The sequence below is a fragment of the Anas platyrhynchos genome, chromosome 21 (assembly GCF_047663525.1).
Source record: "Anas platyrhynchos isolate ZD024472 breed Pekin duck chromosome 21, IASCAAS_PekinDuck_T2T, whole genome shotgun sequence".
Lineage (NCBI taxonomy): Eukaryota > Metazoa > Chordata > Aves > Anseriformes > Anatidae > Anas > Anas platyrhynchos.
Window position 1 is genome coordinate 7,455,355 of NC_092607.1, and position 21,652 is coordinate 7,477,006.

Sequence of the window (21,652 nt, forward strand, 5' to 3'; positions counted from 1 at the left end):
ATTTATTTTTCTTTAGCAGCTGGGGAAAACAGAGTCCAAAAAAGACAGGATTTTCTAATCTCCCATAAAAAAAAAAAAAAAGGCTATGGAAATTTGAAAGGAAAGGAAGACGATAGTATCGCCCACACTGAGACGGCAATTATGGGCCCTGGGAGGAAGTGTATAAAGCCTTATTGAGTGGAGATAGCTGAGGAGGCTGCGGGGGCCTGCATGGTGCGAGGAAAAGGCTGGAGGAAACCCTTATCAGACCTGTTATCCTGTCTCTGTCATTCCCATACAGATTAATGAGCTCCAGGATGCCCTCAGCCATGTTCAGACCGGGGTCTGTTTATCCCAAAATAGAAGGCGCTGTCTTGTGCCAGAGTGTCATATTCCCAGGCCAGCAGCACCATTGTGTTTTATTACCCCATTGTATTCAGGGGTTACATCCGAACTTTTCCTCTCAGCTCCTTAATCACTGCTTTGATGGATGAGCTCCCTGAGAAACGCTCCTGCGGCTGTCGCTGCCACCGATCCAGGGCGGATCAAAATGGGTGCTCAGCTTCCGAGCTGTCCTCACGCCAGCTCTGGGCAAAACGAGGAGGGGGCGTCCTGCCCTTCACTGCCGGATAGCAGGAGGAAGGGGTGGGAAGGAGGGCAGGGGAGCAGCCGTGGGCCTTCTGCTGTCCCCAGCAGCATCAGCCTGCTCTGCCCGGCCAAAAGGCCTCAAAGCGTGCCTGTGGGGTGGTGCTGGAGGAGGTGGGAGGCGGAGCGGTGTGCCCAGGAGCATCCCCTGCCTTCCCGAGCCCCCACGTACCCGCAGCCGTGAACGCCGCGGGGCTGCGGTTCCCTCGGCAGGCTCCTGCTTGCTCTGCCATTTCCCCGGTGCGATCCCGGGGAATTATCCATATCTCTGACAAGAGAATAGGTTACTAATGCACCAACACAGCTGTTTTGACACTTTTGATGAATAACATTCAATACTATTAATTGGAACAATTGCTTTTCATTTAACTAAATCACTAGAATTGCTAAACTAAATTGAAACGGAATGTAATTTTGCCTCGCTCTCCTTTAATATGGGCCTCTAAATGTCTTCTCCCTGAAGAATTAGTAACTTAATCACCTAACAGTGATAACTGTTTCATAGTCCTCAGCTGGAAGGCTTTCCTGCTAAGCAGTATTGCATGGGAGTAGAGTGTTATAACAGGGAGCAAATCCCATCTCTTTCCTTTCTCCCCCTCTCGGCAGCAATATTAATCATATTAAAAATGATTCTCTTCCTCTTTTTCTGTTCCAGCAAGATCTTTATAGATCATTGTAATTTTCCCCCCCCCTCCTTTTTGCATTGTATCAATCACTTGGTACGTCTAGCAGGGTGCACAACAATTACAGCTGTCCATTATGTCAAAGATGGATTTCTGCTGGTGCTGCCTGGGCGACGGGCTCCTCTTCATTTTCCAGTGAACTCGTCATCCAGCGCGCACGGTGCAGACGCTGTCGTAACACAGTGACTGCACTGGCCAAAAATACTTCCGAGGTGGGACAACGGGGTAAACATTTACTTGCCTTTATTAATTATTCCAAGAGGATTGTGGCATAACTAAGTGAAAATATTCTGAAATTTGCATTAACTGCTGAGGAAACCTCCTCTCTGGGAGCGTTAATCACCCAACTGAGTCTCTAAAATTCTGTCAAGTTTAACTTTCCCCTGTAGCCTTTACATCCTGCTTGCCTATCTCTGGCCATAGTGGCACTGATAGCTATTTTATTACTTATTCTTTGAATTTTTCTTGTACTTGTTCTATTACTACACAAAACTAATGTCTTGATGTTGACTTTTTCAGCATTATTTCATGATAAAATGTTTCCGTGTATCTGAAGTTTACTTGGCTTCATAATTTAGCTAAAGAACATGGCCTGTGGCCAGGAGAGTCCCTCATCTTGAGGCAAGCTGATAGTGGGATTGAGAGGGGAAGCCTTTCACTAGTGGGTAGCACTTGCATGGTTTTTATCTAGTCTTTAATAGATTGAGCTTCTTGTCCACACTGATTCATGTTAGAGTTGGGAAAATTTCCGACCAATGAATTGTTTTTGTGTGCTTTCCTCTGAATTTACATTTTCTGTTTTCACTGTCAGTGACTCTTCTGTAGATCAACCTGAGTTCAGAGAGGGAGGCAGGAAAAGATGCAAAGCTGAGTTATATTATTACAGAAACGGACTGCGATCTGGTTCCCTTGGGTCAGTTGTTCCCTTGGAAAAGTTTTTGGTGTGTTTGTGAGCGCTAAGCAGCAGCCCAGCGCTTGGAGGTTTGTTCACGTACAAGACAGGAAGATGCCAAACCTCCCCCGTTGCCTTGAGCTGATTTCTGCCGTTCGGCCAGACCTGGTGCTGCGGAGCCCTGCCCTAGGAGCTGCTTTCCTCTCGCTGTAAGCAAACTGATGCTGAGTTTTGGTTCCTGCCTGTTTGGGCAGGACTGCCCCAGGACGAATATTTGGAGCCTTTTTGTCACTGAGCCTCCTTCCTGGCCAGATGTGTTGGGCCTGACACTGCATCCTCTGCAGGTCCCTCATTTCACAGCCCTTTTGGGTGGCTGTGTGCAGGATTCATTTGTTTTAAGCCTGCCTATTGTGCCTTCACAGAAACCTCATGGGAAAGCTAAGGCAAATTAAATAAGTCAAATGGATTTAATTTGACATGCTAGATCTTCACTTAAGCATATATATATTTTTTTTGGTTGGGGAGGGACAAAGTGCTCTTTGTTGCAGATTACTATGCCCACCTGTTTTTTGGGTTATAGCTCATTCAGATGTGCTGTTGGGGTTTTGCCAGCATTTCCCTTCCAGGTTTCTGAGCTGTTAGTGACAATGGGCCTTTCCTAAAAGGCAGATCTCTGGGCGTTCCTGCAGGGTTCAAGGCTGCTTGTTTCTGGGGAGGGGATTTTCTGTGTGCATTGCCTCTGCAACTGAAAGTTATGTCCCAAAGTTATGTCTAGTTATGTCCCAGTCACAGTCCACTGGATCAAACAGGTGATTTAATTATTAAGTTTGGCAAACTTGGATCTATTTAATGAGTGATGAATGGAACTGTGATGCTTCCCATCACCAGGGTCAGGTTTTATAGCCAAATTGCTTGGTGTGATTTGTTGTTGTCATTTTTTCCATGTACGTGGTTAAAGCCATTCCAGCCTGTGGCACTGAAGTTTTGTCAAGTCAGTGGTTCCTTTCCTTGGTATTGGTTCCGTTTCCTGACCGAATGACTTTCTCAAATTTTAAGACTAACATGGACTCTGTTCACAAATTGCTAGTGAATACCTGGAACTGTATTATCTTGAATAATCCGTGAGATACTGCAGATATTCACCGACGTTAAATAATTAACAAGTGCACCATGCTAGATTAAGTAACCTAATGGGGGAAAAATGTAGAGAAATGGCTCCCCGACCAGGTGCTGCCATTAATCAAACTGCTGGGACTTCTGTTGGTGGTTGCTGTGCTCTTGGTGCAGTTGGATGGATGGGGGCTGTGGGGCGGGCTGTTACGCTGCCGGACTGCCTGTGGGCCACAAGTGGGTGCTGTCTTTGCAACTGGACATCCAATTCATCTAAAATAGTTCATCTTCCCTGCTATTAACATTCCTTGCTTCTCATACTCCACTCTCCCTGTCTGCAGGTAGGCGTGCTGAGCTTTCCTGCTATGCCGTGCAGTAAGCATTGCTGTAGAGAGGAAATCATAGCTGAGGACGGTGTATGGAGAAAGTCTTCTGAAGGCTGAACTTCTGTGTACGGCAGTGATTTACAGAGGTTCTTTGACTCTGTCTGGCCACTCGCAAGGTATTTCTAAACATAACTTCGTTTAGACCAGTATCTGGGAGGGGAAAGGGAAGTGTGATAAAGCAAATGATGGAAACTTGCAGCTAAAAGTGTTTTGGCAGTTGAGGCCTGGAGTGGTGCTGCTTGAAAGATGAGCACTCTGTGAATTGAGGGCATCTCAGGAGAAGTAAATCTGCCTCCTCCAACACAGACTGAGCACTGGCCCAAAGACCCCGGGTAAATAAGAATCAAACTTCACTACAGGACATTTATGTGGTCATGATTTATTGGTGCTCTCAAAGCCTTTGAACCTTTGCAGCCCTTTGGGGGAAATGGTGTGTTACAGGGGCTTAAATAAATAAATAAAAAATAAGAAGAAATACATGCCTATAGCTACAGGAAAAACCTATTGTGCCATTTGTTCCAAAAGCCTTGACACGTTCAGGGCTTTTTCCTGAATTTGATTTTTTTTTTTTTTTTTATAGGATTTTGGTCAGTCAGCCAGTGCTGTAGGAAATAAAACAACTCTTTGACAGATTCTTGTTTCTCAGTCCCTTTCCCAGCAACTTCCCCCTCTGGTAAAGCGAACTGAGCTGCAGGATTCTGATGGAAAAATCAAACAAACCTGCCGAGCGTGGCTGAGAAGTAATAGAAAAGTACTTGGATCTCAAGGCCCTGCCAGTATAAGTTTAACATAGTGTTGTTTCTTCACCAGATGTCAAATATCCTTTTCCATTTTTCTGTGGTGTATCGTGTCCTTGGTTCATCCTTCTGTGAACAGCTGCTGGTGTGCTGACTGCCTGGAACGCAGTGGTTCTCTCTGTGGAGGCTTTCTAAACCTCTGTGCAGCCCGCTTTGCTGCCATGAGTACATCATGAAATCTTATGTCTTGTACCTTATATTACAAACAGAGCCTGTGCTCAAATTCTGTGAGATCTTAGCTACAATGAAGGAAAACAGCAACTTTTATCTTCCAAGGAAATTGTGGCTGTACTGTGGTTATTTGGGATTTGCCACTAGTTTGTGTTACTGGAAGGCTTTTTGCATCGCCTTCATAACGTGTTGCAGCCAGTTGTACTACAGATGTGAGGTACCCCTCTAGCTGGGGCTGGCGATGCGGAAAGCTCTCATGTAGAGAAGATGAAAGGTAAATCACGTGTGCCACCAACAGGTTGTTTGCATGGTGGCTTGGTGGTGGTTGGAACGGGGGACACGTGTCCTGATGGGCGTACAGCTAACATCCAGTTGGTAATGCGTACTTATGGGTTAGCAGTAAGAAAAATCAACTTCTGCTTAAGAAGCATTGCAAGTCTTGATTGTTTTGTGGTGATTTTTGATGACGGTTTCTGTACCATGTAATATTGTTAGGAAATATATCTTCCCTCCATCTATTATCCCTCTCCTTTTTTATGCTGATAAAAGATGGGGAATAAGGTTTGAGTTTGGAAAGAAATCAATAAAAACCAACCAACCAACCCCCTGGCAATAGTTACTGTTTGTTGTCAGTCTTCCTTTGAACTGTTAGAGTTCATACTCCTGAACTCCTGAAGTTACAGCTTTTCTCTGGTTGGGTTTGAGTGTAAAGCTGGTATAAGGATGACTGCATACCCAGGTCCTCCTCGGGAAAACTGTGAGTGAGGTCAGCTCTTTGACATAAAGAGCTGCCCATTGCAGCCCCGTCTCTTCCCTGGTACTGTCAGTCTGAGGTCTCTGCTGACAGCCCGAGCATACCTAAGAAAAGTTTTCTTCTGTAGCCTAGAGGGAATTAAGGATATGCCAAGGCTCATAATGTTTTATAATAGTAACTATAATTTAATTCTTAGAAGTTTTCTCCAACATCTGCAGGCCAGAAGCAGAGTGTGACAGGGGTTTGCAAGTATGGTAAGTCATTCTGATTGTCCTGTAGCTTCAGAACATGCTTTGTCTTTCACAGGTCCATCCTAGGAGGCCCGGCTGGGCTAGAAACATGTTGCTGCCTCCTGGTGCTTCGTGGGGGTAGCTGTTCGCAGGCTCGTAGGGTGGCAAGGTGGGGTGCTTGGGGTATGGAAGTAGTCAGCTCTGCTTTTAGCCCCTCCACTGCCTGGCCTCCTTTTTGTTGCTGGCTTCCTGGTGGCTGCTTCCACACTTGCTCCCTTCTGACCTTTGGCAAGTCCTTTGTTTTCTGGGCCCTTGACATCACAGAGCCTTCTGCTTGTACTCACTCAGAGTGGAGCAGGAGGCACTTCCCATAGAATAGAAAACTTTAACGTGGCTCTGGGTATCACTTTATTTTTTCTGACAGTTTTGAAAACAGTTTAAATTTGCAAACCTTTAAGAAATACTAGACCAGCTGAGGTTGTGTGTACAGGGAGCCACTCCTCAGGTGTAAGAGGCTCAGCACAGCCCTGGCGTGCTCTCTGTTCTCTGCTTCTGCCGAGTGGATTCCTCGCAGCAGTTCCTCAACCACCGCTGCCTTCGCACTTCCCTAATTCTCTCGAGCAGCTCACGTGGATGCGAGCAGGGCCGGTTGCCTCTCCCGAGGGATGCAGAGGTGGCTGGGCATGTTATGGACGGGACTTCACTGACTCAGTGGAGTGCATGTGGCAGTGAGACTGGCTACATGTGGCTGTAAGCTCTGCTATTTGTCTTTAGCTTCTGAAATGGAGAGCCCCTTCCCCTGTGCACTGTGCTGGAGCACTTCCCCCTGTCCTCAGAACAAGAGTGTGCGCCGGCAGTTAATGAGAAGCGCTGGAAGCTGGGTCCCAAGAGATGATTAAACCCCGCATGCCAATTAAAAGGAGTGTAATTACACAGCAGGGACAAGTTGTTAAACAAGCAGGAGGTTATTGTCCTTCAAGTCAACGTACTGGAACAGCGAGAAAGAGCCTACCAGGAAATCTCTGGCAGGGCCGTTTTGCTTGGCCTAGGGCTTTTTTTGGAGGAGCTCAGGAGCTGACTGGGGAAGGAATGGGCTAATGTGGCATTTTGCCTTTTATTTGTTTGTGGGTGGTGATGAGTACTTCGAGCAGAGAGATCTGGAAAGCGACTGCTGTGTATGTAAGCTGAGCTGTCTCGAGGCTGGTGTGTGGAAGGTGCAGCCTCAAGTGCTTCCCCGGGCACGGTCCTTCACCCAGCTGGGAGAGGGGGTGTGGGTGGACCGCAAGATCCCATGGACCCAGCTGGCACAAGTGGAGGTGTGTTGGAGGCTTTGCCCTGTGCTCTGCTGAGCCCCAAACGAAGCTCTGAGCACAAGGCAGACGTGGGGATAATTTATGGTGACTGATGGGTTTTGTGCTTTTATCTGCTCATGGGTTTCTGTGGACTTGCAACATGATATCATAACTCTTGTTGTTGAAAAGGCTTCATTTAACTTTTTTTTTTTTTTTTGACTTGGATCAAGCACAGGGAATAAGGAGTTCAGTATTAGCAGCGTGAGCATTCCTGCTTACTGGTGGTGGAGGAAATGAGTCACATCCCAGTGTTTCTGCTCTGTGTGTACCCAGTCCCAGGTGTGTAAACCGAAAGCTATCTCGTCCGACCTCTGGCAGTCTGTATTTGGTAGGGGTTCTGGGAGGCCTCAGCGTGTCTTCATCTCATGGAGGAATTAACGTTAATTAACTGTCGGTCTCCTGTGTGTCCTGACCACTAGGTGACATCACATACTTAACATATTTTTTGAGCACTTCCAGTGGGAATGTTTCATGTGTGACCCGCACGTTTGGTTTTGCTCATGCAGTGCACACGTGTGTTTTTCACACGTCTGTACTTGAACCCCGTACAATAATAGGAGGCAAACTAAAGAATGTGGATTTTAGGATGGAGCAAATGAGTTTTACTAAAATGAGGCAGCTTGCTCCAGGAGTAATTGAAATATCTCTGTTCCATTATCGGTCAAATTGTTCTTTAGGTGAAAAACTGAGAAATGCTGGGTGGATTTGGCTGGCTCTGTTCTGTTCTCACATGCTCATCTGTGTAACCTGTGGCCACAAAATGCCCCTTTTTGTGTTGAGATGGCAGTAAGCTATAGCATTCAGGGTGCCTACTGGAAGAAAAGTGCAAGGCCAAGTCTCCCAGCTCCTGTAGTGAAGCTGGAGTGGCAGCCGGGCTTGGGAATTCGTTGTTTGCAGTGGTGTAGGGCACCACTTCGTTTGTTGGGGTGTTTGTTTGTTTGCCTGTGTATTCAGACTTCAGCATGTAGATAGGAAAATGAAGATTTACCTCTAAAGCAAAAAACTCCTGAGGGCAGAAGGGTCAGGCAGCTGTGAACTGTGACAACTCAGGGCTGAATTCAGCCTGGGGAAGGCACAGGTAGCCCTGACTTCTAGGGGCGCACTGTGCCAGCGGTGTGTATGTGTGGGTGTATATACATTTTTTTTTTCCCCCAGCTGAACAAAAATCCCTCCCCTATTGGAAAATCCCCATGGATCAGCTTCTCAGTCAAGGTCAAATCCCCATCTCTTGTACTTTTCTTGGCCATTATTCCAGGTGATAGATGCACTATTGACTGGCAGCAATGACAGAGCTTGGAATGATGGGGGAACTGAGGCATATTCAACACACTGGCACACAGCTAACTCATGCTAATGTTCAATAATCCTATCCTGCTGCTACACTCTAATGGCTGTTGGCTTGATAGAGCCCCCTCATTGAACTGGTGTATTTCTTATGGGCCTGCCCGCCCATCCTTCATGAATTTTTATTAAACAAAACTGTAAGCGGATTGATTTTGTACTCCTTTATTGCATTTTTATTTAATTCCTTTCAATGGTGGAGGCTCCATCATGTTATCTCGACGTAAATCATGCTGGGGCAGCATGCCAAAAAAATAAAAAGACTACAAGATCATACTTGCATCCAGTGTAAATTTCACTCCTATAACCTTTATTAGCGTAGATTCATTGATTTTTATTTTACTTTTCCTCAGCCCCTCCCTCCCCATGCCTCCTTTTGGTTAGGCTTAGGTCAGAACCTGAGAGCTCTGCTTTTAAATAAGGATTATTATTATTATTTTTTTTTTTTTTTAGAAAAAAAAAAAGTTGATTAAACAACATGCTCTTTTCTGTGATGCACAGCTGATTAAATGCTTGTAATGCTGGTAGTTCTGTGGGCAGTTACAGCAGTGCCAGTGGTGGGATTGCAGCAGAGCAGCAGCAGAGACTCGCTCGCAGCCATCTCCCTGCTGGGATCGCTTCCCTGGTTGTCCCTCCTGATGGGAAATCTGCCGTGGTGTCGAGCAGCATTTTCGGTCCTGCATCCCTTGGTGCTGCTTCTCACCATCATTAGGGTGTTGGTCCATGGCTGAAGTTTTCAGCAATAATTAATCACCTTCTACAGGACGTGGACGGGGAGCTCCTGCCTGCTGAACTGCCCCTCGCGCCTGCCCCCCGTGTCCATTCAGGAGGGACTTTGAGCGGTATTCGGAAACGCACCGCCTATGCTTCCTCTGTGTTGCTTCCTATGAAATATACTTGGTGGATAAAGAAGGCACCAGTAGGTGGCATGCGAGAATGTGCAGCATAGTTCCCGTTGTGCTTCAGATGGACCACGAAGGGCTAACGTTGAGCGCTAAACCCCAGCGGCTCTTGCAGTGCCCCCGGGATCCCCTGGGGTCCCAGCGCTCTGCAGGATGGGCTCCACCATCGTTGGTTTCGTAGTGGAGTTACATCATGGGGAGCAAAGAATGGGGTTTAAAGTTCCTCCCAAAGTAGGCTTTGCTGTAGTGTGACATCTCTTGCTGCCCCTTCGGGTGTTTTGCAAGCCCTTCCTAGCTGCTCGGTGTCACGCAGGTTCCTAATCTAGAGGCAGCGCTAGGCAGGATGCACATTGCTGCTTTAAGCTGTAGGGGCCTGACACAGCTGTACAAAAGAAAACATGGTAAAGGCGAGAGCAAGAGGCACTTTAAATATTTTTTTCCTGACTGATATATGTCCTGATCCTGCCCAGGATGTGCCGCTGATACGATAAAGGCAGAGTCTTGTCCTCTTCTAAGTTGCTGTGGCTGTAAATGTGGGAGTTAGCATTGTCTCGCGGCACCCGAGGTCTTGATTTCCACAGCGGCTGCTTTGTGTGGCAAAAGGCCAGTCTTCCACTGACCCGTGGAGCTCTGATCTGACTCCTGAATTTCTGGTTCTGCAGGGAGAGCAAGATTACGCCGTGCTGCAGCAAACGCCGCTCTGTGGGGTCGTTGGAGCGGAGCTGCAGCAATCCCTAGCCAGGAATCGCAGGCAGAGCAAAGAGGTGGTGCTGACACATGGGATGCGGGGGGCACCTGGCAGGGGACAGCGCCAGATCTTCCTTGCTCGGCCCTGGTCTCCCCTGCTGTGGCTGCGGCCCCTCTGCCCCAGCAATAAGCAGCAAGGGTTGCTCCAGTGCTTGCATCTCTCAGTTCACCAGTGCAACATGACAGCTGGCCAAAGCGGGCTTGTTTGCCTGAAGTGGACCCGGGTGAGCTGAGCCAACGAAGAATTTTTCATTGAAGATGGAGTGTGGTAGAGTTGTGATGAAATGAGATACCTGTGGTCTTAACTGTTTGCAGGTAGTATCAGTACGTGTCAGAGCACTTCTGTGGAACTGCTTTCTCACCCTTCCGCCAAGAAACTAGGCTTTGTTTGAAAGTTCTTGGTGAGTTTTGTTTTTAAATGACTGCATAGAGGCAAGGACAGAGGTAGGGTAGTGAAGATGTGCTCGCGTTGGCTTACAGCAAGAAGCTAACTTGGTGTATTTTTGGTGGATTGCTTCTGATTTATCTCTCAGGGGAAATGATCCAAATGGCAGCAGAAGGTCCTCAGCTCACCTGAGCTGACACAGCTTGGCTGCTCTGAGGGAAGGCTCGCTGGCCTAGAGATGGGCTTCTGGCCCGAGCTATACTGTGGCAAAGATAGCTTGTGAAGACAGGGCACAGGCAGAATTGTTTAATCTCTTCTCCATTAGCTTGAAATGAAACTAAATTTTGATAACTCATACTTCATACATCTTAGTTCTTCACCAGTATCTGTTAGTTTATTTTACCACGGAGCTGTAATTACATGCCGTGGTTCCTGTGGTGGGCTTGTTCAGAAACAAAACAAGAAGGCTGACCCTGCCCCCAAAGTGCAAATAGGTTATCCGTAAGGTAAGAACAAGGAAGAGATTCAGTGACACAGTAGCCAGAATTCATTAGGGAGTTTAACTGTTGTTGTGGCTTTACACATCTCCCCTGGGGAGGAAGAAAAAAGAAAGAGAGTAAGAGGACTGCTATAACAGTGAATATAACGTGTTGTGGCCAGAGACCTGACTTTGAGAAATAACGGGACATTCCCTGAGCAGACAGCTCTCTTTAACACTACTGAAGTTGAGTAGAAGCACTTAGCCCCTTTTTCAGTTCCCTTATGTTTATCCATTGTTCTTCAGCCTTCAGTGTTACCATTTCCCCTATGAGCTTGTTACGAGTGTTCAGGATAGAGGGGGCTGAGATGGCTGTGTAGGGCTGCTTGCTCTGTACTAAGAATCCCCTAAAAACCACGCAGAAGCACACAGAAGGCTCCGTGGCTGTTGCTGGTCTGTCTTGTCCTTGCAACAGATGCCTCCCAGGTCTGTGTGCAAACAGATCAATTTGTGGCTGTGTTCTGCAGGGGGCTATTCCTTTAAAAACACAAAATGACCAATTGTTTGCAAATAGCTCTGGGTCGATGTATTGATGGGGAGAAACAGAGGTAAAGCAGTTTTGGGGTGGGAGTGGGTAAAGCAACGTATCTTGTGGCTGAACATTGGTCCAGGGGCAAAAAGCGTCTGAGTGGGGTTAATGCACTGGTTCCTGGTGCCTGAGGAAGGAGTGTTTCTTACAGGAACCACGGAATTAATCAGAACACAAAATGGCACTCTAGAAAGCTAATGACATTCCAGGTGATTTGATTATAATATAATGATTGTTTAAATCTGTCACTTCTAATTTTGTTAACAGAAATAACGCGAGGTAGATCCATAACTTGGTGATGTTGGCAGAACGTGCGGAGCGTTGCGAAGAGTCTCAGGCTGTTAGAGATGCTCGGCGTTTTGAGGCTGCTGGGGCAGGGGAAATGGATTGCCTCCTCCATGCTACCTTACCACAGAGGGACTCAGAGGGTGTTGACCTTTTCTTAACCTTGTACGCTCGAGTTTTGGTCTGAAGTTTCAGTTTTACCCTGGGTGGGGGTGGAGGGAAAAAATTCTGGCTTGAGGGAGGAAAAAGGGAATATTGACCTAAGTCAATGTGGTGGGTGGAGAGAGAGGTGTGATGCGGCTGGTTTTTGCTACTGCCTTGCTTCACCTTTGTTAGTCCCATCGTGTGTTCAAACACTTTTAAACAACAAAAACACAAATTGAACTGTTCTTATCCCTCAGTCTTGTGAGATTTGCTTATGTTTTATAGTACTCTTGTCACGTTGAGGACACCGTATCATACATAAACCCAGCTACTACTATCCAAAAATGTAAGGGCTGTAATGAGCTCTTCTGGTTTGAATGTCTTTTTAAAGTTGTTATATTTTTCCTTTCCTTCTTCTGTATGCCAACCTGGCAAAAATACCTACAGGGGCTTTTGTCTAATTGGAAACATCTGATTTGTGCTGAAGTCTGTGACTATTTGGGGATGGAGAGCAGTGTGGGTGTACTGATGGATGTTTGCAGTTCTGGAAAAGCTTGTGGATGTGCAGCATCCTTCCTTGGAAGTGGAAGCAACACCTTGGCAGAAGCTGTTCCTGTAGAGGAAAAGCTGCATCTCTCAGTGCCTGAAGTAGCAGGCGCCTCCTGAGGCCCCCAGGCCTCTCTGCTACGCAAGGTACAGACCTCTCAGACCCCAGCACGTCATTAACGTGGAAATCTCGGTGGACTGACTTGAATTTCTAAGCTCTTTTCGTCCTGTCTCTCTTCCTATCTTAGTCCTTCTTGCCATGTAATCCCACAGTCTGGCAAGCTCCATAATAAGTGCAGATAGATGAGTGTGTGTACATCTCCATTAACATGACTGTGCGGGCTAATGATGGGGACCTCCTGCTGCTCTCCGCTTGTTTTCTGTTGATTGTTATGTAATGTTCGGCAGCGGGAGGTAAATTCCTCTCCAATTTTGAGACCCGTTGCAGCATGCAAACCCCACTGTGAGAAGTCACGGTGATTGAGCTTTCGAATCAAGTCCCATGCTGATAACTATAAATCAGGCCTATTATACACTCCGACCGACAGCCAGAAACCTTCCGTACTGCATGTGGCACAGCAGAGTCTTGGAGCTGCACCGGAGTTTGTTTTGTAGCTGCGAACACTTGTGTCTTTGAAAGGCTGTGATTTAAATTTGGTGGGATGTTTGTGTTCACTCAGATGAAGGGCCACGGGTGCTCCGGATGCCGAAGGTCAAGCTGATGCTCGGGGTGTGCCTTTGAAGACTTGCTCCTGCTCCGCATGCTGAGCTGTGGGATTGCAGGGGTTGAAGTGAAAGAGCTCTTCTGGTGGTGGAGTTTGTTCCAGCTGCTCTTTGGTCATCTTTGCCAGGCAGGGCTCTAATCTGTGCCTTAGAAAGATGCTCTGAATTAGCTGCTGTTCACATTTTTTGTGGGACTGAAGTGATGTGTGTCAATGGAGCAATTTGGGTGAAGGTTGCAGGCCTGCAAAAAGCAGGAGAGAATGCTAGGAGCCTTCCCAAGCCCTTCCAGCATGGGCTGTAGAAATCCTTTGAGAGCACAGCAAATCCTGCAGCTCAGTGTGATCGGCCCTGCCTCCAGGGAGATGAGTTGGACTGGGGCTGAGTGCCCAGGGGGCAGCAAGACACACTTTGCAACGGTGACATCGAGTCTACTGGGTGAAATTCAGAATTGCAGAACTGTAGGAGTTGGAAGGGACCTCCAGAGATCAGTGGGTTCAACCCCCCTGCCAAAGCAGGTTCTTCAGAGCAGGCCGCCCAGGTAGGTGTCCAGACAGACCTTGAATGTCCCCAGAGAAGGAGACTCCACAACCTCCCTGGGCAGCCTGTCCCAGCGCTCTGTCACCCTCACTGTGAAGAAGTTCTTTGGCATGTTGGTGTGGAACTGCCTGGGCTCCATCTCATGGCCATTGCCCCTTGTCCTGTCCTGCTCTTGGCTTACACAGGGAGACGACTGGGTTGTTCCTAAGACTGCCCTAATAGGTTTCTGTATCTTCCACCTTCTCATGCTTGTTTTTGTTCCCTGCTTCCGTCTTTTCATCATCGATGCAGTGTGTGGGACTGCCCTTCCAATGAGACCTCAACGTCTGTGCCCAGAGGCTTCTGTAATTGGGAAGCAGGAGGGTGTCTGCTGACTGCACACTGCACTTGTAAGCTCCAGAAACAAATCTTAACAGAACTAAGTGCTTATTTGCACTGTTGCAGGCACTTGCCTTTGTAGTATACATGTAGCATGTAAGATAGCTCTTTTTGGATGGGTACTGTGAACGCAAGGCAAGGCAACATCTTGGTGGCTGGGCTGAGCAGGTGGATGAACTCCACACAACCTCAGCTGCCTGTTCTGGAGGTCTCAGGTTCTGCAGTACTCATGTGCCTGGGTACAGAGCTTCCGAATTCAATTCTTAGTGCTGCAGCCTGCTGTTGCAACTATTTTTGGCTTTGTGGAGTACAGAGAAGAGTTTTGTCTGGGGAAGAACTGAATTAGAAAGAAAAGCTGTCAGGATATTCACCCTTTCCATAGTAGGGTTTTCTAGTGTGCCACTGGCTTGGAGTTCCTGCGCTTTTCCTACTTCTCTGTTGTACTGCTTGACCTTGCAAGGTTGTTACAAAGCTTAATTAATTCATAGAGTACCTTGAAAATGGATGGCCGGATCCTCAGCTGGGGTGGATCTGGCGTGCTTCCACTGAGCTGAGTGGGCCCGTGCTGATGTGTACGACCTGAGAATTCAGCTTGTGAGTGTACCTATTAAGTACTGTTGTACAGGGGACCAGTCCCACGTAAAGGATACGTTCAGTCAGGTAGGTCCAAATAGCTGAGTGATGGGGTCCCAGTATAAAATTTCTGCTTTATCCCTGTTTCATAGTCAAAGATCAGCAAGCATCCAGGTAGAGATATATGGTCGAGGCAGCATCTGATGGGCTGATGATGAATGTGAGTTTGAGAGAGGCTTCAGATTAGCCTCGCATGCATAAATATCACTCGTGGGTGACAAGGACACTGGAGGTCACTGAATTGTATGTGTGCTCATTCATGGCCTTTATAAACTCTGTGCTACTTGAGCACGTTCCCTCCGGGATAGAAGGAAGTGTGGTCAGATGGCACACTTGGAAACCTTTTCCCCATGACATGGGTTTTGCAAATCTGTTGTAATATGTGTTGATTTGGGGAGTATACGGTACTATTAATGGTATTTATAATATTGCTGTCTTCCTGTTGTTTCCTTTCTTTTTTTTTCATGCTCCTTCCAACTATTTCCCTATTCCATGTTGTATTTTTAGTAAAATCTCACTTCTCTAAGTTGCAGGGAAAAAAGCTTTCAGATAGTTCCGATCCTCTTTAGAAATGCTAATAAACTCTTTTTATAGTGCATTTTCTAGTCTAATTGCAGGTTCTACACCCAAGCTTTACTTAGGAAGGCTTGTAAAATGAATGTTGTAAGCTTGAGTGTACTTTAACTTCCAGTACTACCAACTAATGAAAAAAACAGGCAAGCAAAACCAAACCTCAGCTATTAACCAAAAACCTGCAAAATTAAGGCTGCCTCCTTCAAAAAAGGCAGTCAATGTATGGTGAGTGAATTTCTGTAGTTTCTAACATTACAGTGTTAACTGTAAAGGTTGTGAGGGTGTTAATAATTAATGTTAATTAATTTGGCATCTTTGGAGTGCTGGGAGAGCAGCTATGGGATTAGCAGATAGGCCCGGGGTATACTTAGTTACTTTTAGTCTTGTCCTTAAATTTGTAAGTGCGGCTAATTAAAACCTTTCCACTCCGATCTCGAGCTCGGTGTATTTGGCTGTCGCAGTGTAAGCTGTTGTCAATTAGCATTGTTTTTTCCGTGCTGTTTATTTCAGAAGCATAAGAATCACAATAAAAGCAAGTGCTGGACTGTGAAGCACTGGGAAGTGTTGGGCAGGGCCTCAGCTGTCCCGGTCTCCTCTTTGATGCTACGAGGCTTAGCGGGCACACACGTGTCCCAAAGCGTTGCTGCTTCCCTCGCCCCCTGAAGTTGGACATTGCCTGTGTGATCTGAGGAGTCTGGGAGAGCCGGCCCCCGAAAGTCTGCCTGATGGAGCGCACAAGCCTCTGTGTGAAGACCCCCAAAGCTTCTGGAAACCAACCAACCATGTTCTCAACACCGGGGACACTGCCAGGCCTCAAGAGAGAGCTACGGAGGGAAACCCTGGCTGAGCTGAGGGCTGGCTGGAAAGGAGAGCTTCAGTTTCCCCTGCGGGACTGTGGCTGCCTCTGAGCAGCAGGGCTGGGCTGGCAGGACGGGGATGCTGGTTTGGGTGACCTCAGCCAGCCCGGGCTTGCCCGAGGCCACCTGTGACCGAGCTGTTTGCTTTCTCAGCACCACCAAGGAGCTGCAGAAGGGCCAAGGGTTAGCTAAGGAGGCACTGAAGTGGCACTCTGTGTTTCCACCCGGTGGTTATTTTGAACTTCAGGTAAGCTGAGAGCAGTGCTGATAGTGCTCGAGAGGAACTGGAGGCTGTGAAAGAAGAGGGGGGGGAGGAGAGGAGGCTCTGGTGTGTGCCCCAGAGAAGAGGAGAGGGGGCCTTCAGGTGCTCACAGTGCTGGGAGGGATCCCATGTTTGGACCCTGGGCTGGGTGAAGCTTCCCTTGGGCTTGAGCAGTTCTGTCCGAACCGAACCGATTGCCATGGCACAACCTGCGTTGGGACGAGTCCTGTTAGCGTTGGGTGCAGCGTGCTGCTGGAAGAGCCCGCGTGGCGCACGCAGAATTGCTCTGATGAGCACACGGCGTGTGTCTTGGGAAACAGGAGCATGCTGTTGTTCTGCAAGGAGGAAAATGTGTTAATGCTTCATTGCAGTGATATCTTGCAAACGTTACAGGTATTTCTCATTTTTGAGCACATCTTGCAGCAGGAGGAAGAACAATTTTCAATGAAAATGCGGTTTAGGAAATGGTAGAAAATGAAAATGTCATTGTGTAGTAATATCCAGGCTTTTTTGATTTTTTTGTGTGTGTCTTTCATCAGTTCCTGCTGCATCTTCTTCACAATATTCTCATCAGTCTAAACAGTGGCCCACAAAGAAGCAATGCTTATTAACCGAATAGGATTACAATATCTACGGGAAGATACCATGCAATAACCTTTTATCGATCTGTTTATCATCAGTAATGAAATAAACATATTACTTATTAAATATTGATTAGTGTAAGGGGGGAAAAGACACAACTTTTTGAAGAGAAGTCGTATTCTCAACAGTACTTGAAATCTTTTTTTTTCTGTCAACCAGCTGAAGCCCTTTATACTAAGAAAAATATGGAAACTGGAATGGAGCTACTTCAAATATTCATAACTTAAATTCAGTGGGCTATTTTCTTGACTTGGAGATTTGAATTCGTAATCATGGACTGACTTAAGTCATCAATGAAGATATGCTTGAACCTGCCAATGTAGCTTTGGGTGCCGGAGCCAGCTGAAAAGGGAGAAAGGCAAATGCTTTTCGTTGAGAATGATGTTGGAGGTGGTGCTCAGTGCCTGGCACGGGCTGCTTTCACGAGGCTTTTGCATGCAGGATGTGCAAGCAGGGCTGCCCCTGCTGCGTGCTCTGGCTGACAGCCATGGGGAGAAGCTTTCTCCAGCTTGGAGCTGGTGAGAAGGGCATTGTGCCGTGTTTCAAACATGCACCTTTACTTGCACAGAGCTTTGGTGGTGATGTCAGTGATGGGAATCTCCACGTTTGATTTGATTTCTTAGTTGGGTTTGTAAAATGTCTTTATTCCATGTGTTTTCTCAAAGCTGGCTTCTGTACGTTAACACAGGTATCAAATAGACATACGTATGTATACTTGCTTGGGTAGAAGCTCTTTTGCAGAGTTTCAAGTTGGGTTTAAAATAATATTCCGAATCTGTGCTGATTTCCATCTGAGTCAATTCCCAGAGGAAGACTGGTGGAGGACTGGTGACCAGTTTGTGGTTTTCTACATGACTGTGTTGTCCACGTCTGAGGTATTGGAAAGTAATGTGTAGGTGAGAATTGTAGGTCTTGTATGCGTCCAGTCTGAAGTAGTTTAATGGGGGCTGCATTGCCAGAAGCACTGAAATCACTTGTTAGGACAATGGGACCGCTCCAAGGGTGTTCCCCATCCTGCCTTGTGACAAGTAAATGGACAAATCTTTCATAGCTGTGTTAATCAAACATCATCTGATGTTCAGGTATCGCTGCAGGTTGGAGGAGCCTTAATCGTGATTGTCCCTTGGTTTGGGGAGGTACCTTGATGTTACACAGATGAGCGCCTTAGGAAGAACTTGGTAGATATTTTATCTTTAATCAGTAAATGTTAATACATACAAAACGTGAGCTGTGTGTTATCTCTGTGGGGTCGTGTGTCTCCTTAACCCTGTTAGCAAGAGCTGCAAATATATGAACAGTGCCTGCGTTTCAAGTGCACGTGTGAGTATGCAGCACTTGGAGTAACAGCGTTGGAGCATTTTGGAGGATGAAATACTTTTTTCCAGAAAGGTTTACTCTGAGCACTTGAAAGGTGCAAAAAGTAAGACTGGTAGCAGATGCCTGATATGTGCACGTGGGTTTTTCTGTGCTTGCAGGAACACGTGTATCTGCCCTGTGTAAGTAATAGGGCTTTATGGCTCTATTGTGATGGTACAGATAAGGTAAAAGAGTTACAGAGATGCTAACAGAGCAGAACAACCAGCTGTTTAAATCGGTAGCATTTTGATTGAACATGATACAGAGATGCATGGTTTGATTCCTATCTTAACTGGAGCTGTTGAGAATAACTCCTGTGGTTTTCAGTGGTTTAAGGATGCAGAGGATGGTGTAAAGGTGAAGATAAATACAAGCTTGTTACAACCTATGGAACTCCACCTGAATTCAGTTCTGTCAAATCAGAAGAAATTGCTGCATTATCTTTATTCTGCTGGTATCTCTGCTTTTTGAAAGAAAAGCACAAAGTTGTGTGTGTGTGTTGTCATACACGTTTTCTTTTGAAGTTACATTTTGGCTTTACCTTCATTTTTTTTCCTCATTAATGTTAATGTAGGAGACACTGGATCACAGTCGGATTCATTCTCAAATGCACAGAGAACTAACAGTAATTTTATGTATTTTTGCTCCTTTCTGACTGGAGCAAATGGAGATGCTTGGGGACTTCAAAATTGAGCTTCATTTGTTTGGCACAATTCTCGTTTAGTCAGTCAGTTCCATGATACTTTAAATATCGGTGTAGTGCATTTTAGGCACCATCTAACGTACAGAATAATGCTATTATGTTATGGGCTCAAGGCTATTAAGGCTGCTGAGCTTGAGGTATAGCAGTTTCCTTCAGCAGCTGAAATGAACTTGGCATCGCACCAGTTCCTGCGGAAATTATAAGAATGTGCAGGACCATTCTGCTTCGGCCCTGTGGATCAGAACAGAAGGTCATCACTCATTTATGTTGCGGGTGAAAAGGCATTTCAGGAAACATGAAAACTCTCGAAAGTAGCCATCTCCACCCTTCTAGCTGAAAAACACCCTATTTTGAAAGGTCTTTGCTGAATGTTCCCTGGCCATATTTCAAATGCAGGAAAGCAGTCCCGTTTCTAGAGGAAAACCCTAAATAATAAAGATTTTGTCAGCAAAGTAATGTAGGCCAGAGAGAAGCTAAAGGTGAATCAAAACTGAAAAATATACTGATTCATACAGGAAAAAAGCGTGTTTTTATGTCCATAAAATAGATTATATTTGGTTCCTTAAACTATAATTAACGCAGAATATAGCTTACACTGCTAATTGCTGGGTTCAGTCCTAGTATCTGTGTGGACTGATGCTTCCTAAAAACTTTCTGAATTCATAAGTTTTTCTCAGCATTAACTCTTCAGACTCAAATACAGCACCTGCACCAGGTCAGTTACTGATTATCCAAAACAGACATCCGACAGTCTCAAATAATGAAATTCCACTTGTGGTGAAAATAAACAGTAGGAAGACTCGAGCTCCATTGTCCCAAAGGGACTAAAGTATGGTTAAATACTTGGTCTTCACTGTCCATTGCTGCCTGAGATGGCCGATCAGAAGCTGCCAAAACCCACTGAGGTACGTTAGCAGGGCTGTGCCAAGCAGGTCCTCCCCATCCAGCTTTGGGGCAGGGCTGGGCTGTGTCCAGGCAGCATGGAGCTGGCAGCATGGAGCTGGCAGTTGGCTCGAGGTGGTCATTACACATGCTCAGGGCTAAGGTTGGCGCTCACTTATAACTGGCCCCGTGTCTAAATCTCTGGCACGTGCACTGAATAGCTGTAGAAATGTGCCTGCTCGATTCTAAGTTGGATTTATCTCTGCTATTTTGGCAACATCAGTTTTTTCTTGCTCTAAAAAGTGGTGTGTGTTTTTTTTTCTCCCAAGTGAAAGAGGCATATATTATGCTGTATCTCATTTAGCTGCATTCAAACTATGGATTATGTAAGTGAAAATGTGTTGTATTTCCTAGAGATTTCCCAAAGCTGTTCCAGACAGGAAGAAAAACTTTATAACTTTTCGTAGAGCTAATGTGTAACACTGTGCTTAAATGAGCAGCCTTACTACCTGAATAGGTATGAGCTGACAACAGCATTAAATACTAGAAATGTCAAACATTGCAGGCTGTCTTCTTCAGAAGCACCGAGGTGACACGGGACTGGGACACTGCGCACGCCAGCCAGGGGCAGAGATGTCAGCGTCCAGAGCCCTGAACCTGACGTCTGACTCTTGATTGTGCTGTGATGCTGCCTGGAGGAGTTAAGCTGGGGAAGCCTGGGTGTTTGAGAGAACCCTGAAGTTATGGGTAGGTTAGAGTGCCGACCGAGGTCAATGAAACTTTTTCCTGCTTGTTCCTATGAGCCTGGCCCAAGTCTGCAGGGATGGGATTCACCTGATTGTACTGACTGCACCTCTGAGCTGTTGTGTGAGTGCTGCTAGCAGTCACTGTGAAACAGGCACTCATGGAACGGGGTTTATTATTACCTCTCCCAGTTAAAAGGAAATAATTGTGTTCTGGAAACACCATTTTTCACTCCTGAACATAAAAAGAACCTGGATGATGCATCTGCATGTCGATGTCCCCATTTTCCTTGCCTAAGATAGATAAGATGGATCCTACCCTAAGCTTCTTGCTAAACATTTCAGTAGTGAATGGGGTATAGCGAAGTAGTGAGGAATCATCGTGTTTTGGGCACCATGTTGTGTATGTATCTCCTGGCTCCTTTCATGCATTTTATGCATACACAGTTTAGAAGTAATATGGAATAGAACCAAGTGGCATAGACTACTGTGAGCTACTTCAGGGAGTGCACAAATGCATCTGACCTGTGCCTTTGCCCTGCTCCTGTTGACTCATTTGAGCTGTGCACATGTAAATTGTGGTTTGTAAGTTGTTCCCAACACAGAGGAAGGGATCAGTGTTTCAGGTGCTGAAGTTTCCTTTGAAATCCCTACAGGAAGGATGCATGCAATCAGGCAAGTGCGACCCAGCTGAGATGGATCACAAACCCATGCACTGTCTTTGAATGTTTTATTCCACTCCCCTAGGCAGTGTAACCAAAGCCTTTTAAAATATCACAGATGCTTCTTTAAATAATCTGATTTTTGCTGCCATCCCCCCCTAAAAAAAAATGAAAGGGGGAAAAAAAAATCTTTTAAATGCGGAACATCTAAGTCATTTCTCTCTCTTCTTTTAGAGGAAAGGAAAAAGGGGGAGCAGACAGACTTTATCAGAATTGCTCAGTACT

General features: G+C 46.2%; 1 long non-coding RNA gene across 9 annotated transcripts in view; it reads left to right on the forward strand.

The window, feature by feature from the left end:
• The window catches only part of LOC106014601 (uncharacterized), a 193,600-nt gene that overhangs the window by 43,862 nt on the left and 128,086 nt on the right, over nucleotides 1–21,652 (forward strand). For 6 of the 9 annotated variants that reach the window (XR_011804434.1, XR_005260549.2, XR_011804432.1 and 3 more), the window contains one exon: nucleotides 3,651–3,811. The exons of 2 other annotated variants lie outside the window; for them this stretch is intronic. This is a non-coding gene — a long non-coding RNA (uncharacterized lncRNA). Of the gene's footprint in view, nucleotides 1–3,650; nucleotides 3,812–15,770; nucleotides 16,365–21,652 lie in introns of all 9 variants that reach the window. One more of the 9 variants, XR_011804431.1, reaches the window with a different exon arrangement.